Genomic DNA, 4,880 nt, shown 5'->3' on the forward strand with positions numbered 1-4,880 from the left:
AAGCTCTTCCACTTGCTGAAAAGCAAGACTGGTGGTGATGGTGGTAAACACCAGGCTCCTGCCTTGGGCACTGGGTCCTGGAATATCAGAGACCACCCAGAATAGTCTGTGTGCCCTCAGAAAACACACAGACCTCATTTGTGTCTCTGGGAGGTGGGAGCCCAGGAGTCACACCTGCTCCCTGGCCACAGGAATCACCCATCCTTCATGAACAAATGTGCTCATTTTCCAGTCTCTTCTCTCTCCTTCACGAAGAGCAGAACCAGATGCTAGGTTGGTAAGGAAATTCTTGCTCAATTAATTATCAGGAAGCTCAAGTATTATTCCATACCATGGAATCCATAGTTGGCAGGCTTTCTCCAAAGGCCCCACGGATGCACGTGGCTCTCCAAGACCATGCAGCCTTGGTGTGAAACCGCCTATTGGGAGGCCCAGTTGCTTCCATATCATTGATTCTTAATGAGTACGAATGTCAAAACTTTGGCTACAACTGTGAGGCCAAAGGATTGCAGGGCCATGGTCTGCTGTCTGGTTTTGTGGTCAGGGCCATATGCAACGTTTGGTGGGTTATTACCTCACTTGGCAGGTTAAGAGGCTGTGAACAGGAGGCCCTTTTCTCAACCACATGGATGTAGAGAACTGAAACATCCCAAGGGGCCGTCTATGCTGCCCCAGGTAGCTGTTCAACTGCCCAGCAGCAAGTTCAGCTCAGTAATTGGTCATGGGGGCTTAACAGGGCCCAGGCTGGCCTGAGCTAGAGGAACAGAGATGCCTGCCAAATGGTCAGAAGTCAAGGTCTGCACAATGTTCATTGCAGCTCTATTTACAATAGCCAGGACATGGAAGCAACCTAAGTGTCCATCAACAGATAAATGGATAAAGAAAATGTGGCACATATATACAATGAAGTATACTCAGCCACAAAAGGAAACGAAATTGAGTTATTTGTAGTGAGGTGGATGGACCTAGAGTCTGTCATACAGAGTGAAGTAAGTCAGAAAGAGAAAAACAAATACCGTATGCTAACACATATATTTGGAATCTAAAAAAAAAAAAAATGGTCATAAAGAACCTAGGGGCAAGACGGGAATAAAGACGCAGACCTACTAGAGAATGGACTTGAGGATACGGGGAGGGGGAAGGGTAAGCTGGGACAAAGTGAAGAAAGTGGCATGGACAAATATACACTGCCGAATGTAAAATAGATAGCTAGTGGGAAGCAGCCGCATAGCACAGGGAGATCAGCTCAGTGCTTTGTGACCATAGGGAGGGTGGGAGGGAGGGAGATGCAAGAGGGAGGAGATATGGGGATGTATGTATATGTATAACTGATTCACTTTGTAATAAAGCAGAAACTAACACACCATTGTAAAGCAATTATACTCCAATAAAGATGTTTAAAAAAAAAAAAAAAAAAGAAGTCAAGGTCTGTCCTGTCTGAGACTTGATGGTCTACTGACACCCACTCAGATGGGACAAAGGATCCCTCCAGTCCCAGGAGGGTTCCACCAGCCCTCAAGAAGGTAGCCCCTGAGGGCTGGCCAGTCGCTGCACCCAGTCCTGTATAAGTCCACACATGTCTTCTGAGTGCCCTCCTGTCTGGGCTCTGCTGGAACCTGGGGCTGCCCAGGCAGAGTGGGCCAGCACCATCCTTCCCAGGTGGGAGGGAGGGCAGAGAGAAACCCTTCATGACTTCTGACCGTCTCCACACCCTTGACTGAGGTTGAGTTGGATTTGAAACAGTCCAAGACAGTACAGACATTTCATTCTTCTCTCAGAGCCCAGGACTGGGGGACAAAAAAAGTGGCCCAGCACAACACCCTGACTCACATGTGACCCTGGGAGAATCCTGTCCATCTGGGAGCCTCAGAGAGATGGAGAGGGAGAAGGGGGATGAGGGAACGTTATTGTTAAACCTAACTCTAACCCTAACACGATAACTTATAACCCTAACCTCTAACCCTAAACCTAACAACCCTAATCTGAGACACGGGACTCTTAACCGTGGCACCTAACCTCTAATCCCTGATCCTGACCCTTTAACCATGACCCTCTACCCTGACCCTCCAACCCTGACCATAACCCTAAACTGTGACCCTAAACCAACTCTGACCACAAACCTAAAACGTAGTGAACTGTATACTGAGGGATGACTGTATAAATTCTGAATAAACCTAGGGAATAAATCTTCATAACCTTGCATTTAGCGATGGTTTCTTAAATCTGACACCAAAGTAAAAGAAATGAAAGAAAAATAAATAAATTGGATTTCCTCAAATTTAAAAAATCTTTGTACATTAGAAGATGCTATCTAGAAAGTTAAAGACAGTCCTCAGAATGGAAGAAAATATTTGCACATTATATAACTGATAAGAGTCTGTTCCTCAGAAGGTGTAAGATATTTTACAGTTTATCCAAACAAGATAACCCAATTTTCAAAATGGACAAAGGACTTGCACAGACCATTCTCCAAACAAGACAAAAAAATGATCAACAATAAAAAATAAATAAAATAAAATTCAAAAAAAAAAAAAAACGGTCAACAAGCACATGAAAAGATGTCAAACATCAGCAGTCAGGATGGAAATGCAAATTAATACCATAATATGATAGCCCTTCAAACATACAAGAATGGTTACAATTAAAAAAAAAAAACTAAAAAGTAACAAATACTGGCAAAAATATAGAGAAAAGGGAGCTTTTTAAACAGGGCTTATGGAAACATAAAGCAGTGCAGCCTATGTGTACAATACTTTGACATTTCCTCAAAAAATTAAATGTACGATACAATGTGGTTCAACAACTTCATTCCTAGTTATAGACACCAAAGAATTGAAAACAGGTGTTCAACCAAAAACTCGTACATGAATATTCATTGCAGCACTGTTCACGGTAGCCAAAAGGTAGAAATAATTGAAATGTCCCATCAACGAGTGAGTAGACAAACAAAATGGGGTATATCCATAAAGTAAGATATTATTCTGCCATATAAATGAACAAAGTAAAATGGTGCAGCCACTGTGGAAAACAATACGGCAGCTCCTCAAAGAGTTAAGCATAGAGTTGACGTGTGATCCATCGATTCCACTTCGGGGTATTTACTCAAAATATTTGAAAGCAGGGACTGAAACAAATATTTGTACACTCCTATTGATAGCAGCATCATTAACAATAACAAAATGTGGAAGCAACCCAAGTGTCTATTGACAGATCAATGGATCAATAAAATGTGGTACATAATACACAAGGAATATTATTCAGCCTTGGAAACTGAGGAAATTCTGACACAAGCTGTAACGTGGATGAACCTTGAAGTCACTACGCTAAGTGAAATAAGTCAGAGTAGGACAAATTATCTGATTCCACTTCCATAAGATATCCAGAGAAGTCAAGTTCAGAGACAGAAAGGATGTGGTTGTGAAGAGCTGAGAGGATTTAGTGTCTAATGGATACAGTTTCACTTGGGGAAAATGAAAAAGTTCTGGAGATGGAAGGTAGAAATGTAGAAAAGGACATGTAGTTAATGCCCCTGAACTATATACTTAAAGTGATTTAAATGGTAAAGACTATGCTATGTATTATATTTTGATCACAGTGAAAAAGATGAAGTGCTGATACGTGTTACAGCAAGGATGAACACTGACAACATACTAAGTGAAAGAAGCCATGCAGGAAAGGCCGCCCAGATCATAAACTCATCTTGTGCACTTTAAACCCATCAATGTTTTGAATATGAGGAAAAATCTCAGTACTGCTTCCTGAAAAAGAAAACCGGATCAGAATGGAAAAAGACATTTCCATAGTGTCAGGGCAGATGGTGAAAGTTGAAGTGGGCCTGTGGATTGGATTAGTATGTGGAAACTGTAATGAGCCTCATTTGGGGGTTATGTGCTGGTTCCCTGGGAGAGTGTCGCTGTTCGGGGTAAAACACACGGGAGTATTTTGTGTGAAGTGCCAAATGTGAGTACTCTGTACTGCGATTTAAAGTTTTCTATACATTTGAAATTACTGGAAAATAAATTATTTTTTGAAACAACTGTGTCAATAACAGGACAGAAAAGTAGAAAAGACATCCAACTTTGTTATAGAGGCCACCCTACCCAGATCCTGCTAATCAAAAGTGATGATGCTAACCGCCCTTGTAGGATTTCACATGTTTTAAGGGGAACTGTGGGAAGATTACAATAGTAGCCACTGTGTCCTGGGTGTTGTGCATGACCTGCTGTGGTAGAAACAGTGGGGTTTCTAATTCCAGTTTTCCACATCAAACCACAAAAAAACTGTTAGAACTAATAAATGAATTCAGTAAAGCTGCAGGATACAAAATCAATACACTAAAATCACTTGTGTTTCTATACACTAATAAGGAACCATCTGAAAGAGAAATTGAGAAAACAATCCCATTTACAATAACATCAGAAAAAAATACCTAGGAATGAATTTAGCCCGAGACATGAAAGCCCTGCACACTGAAAATGTGAAGACACAAATAAATGGAAAGATAGCCTGTGCTCATGGATGAAAAAATTAGTAGTGTTAAAATGTCCATTCTACCCAAAACAATATACACATTCAATGCAATTCCCACCAAAATTCCAGCGGCATTGTTCACAGAAACTGAACAAAGAATTCTAACATTTCTGTGGTCCACAAAGGACCCCGAACAGCCAAGGGGATCCTGAGAAAGGACAGCAGCAGCTGGAGGAAACTCACTGCCTGACTTCAAACCACATTACAAAGATACATTAAGCAAACAGTGTAGAAATAGCACAGAAAGAGGCCCACGGACCAGAGGGACAGAACAGAGCCCAGAAATAAGCCCACACACACGTGGCCAGTTAACTGATGCCAAAGCTGCCAAGGACATACAGCAGGGAAAG

The sequence above is a fragment of the Eubalaena glacialis genome, chromosome 9, assembly GCF_028564815.1.
Source record: "Eubalaena glacialis isolate mEubGla1 chromosome 9, mEubGla1.1.hap2.+ XY, whole genome shotgun sequence".
NCBI classification, from domain to species: Eukaryota; Metazoa; Chordata; class Mammalia; order Artiodactyla; family Balaenidae; genus Eubalaena; species Eubalaena glacialis.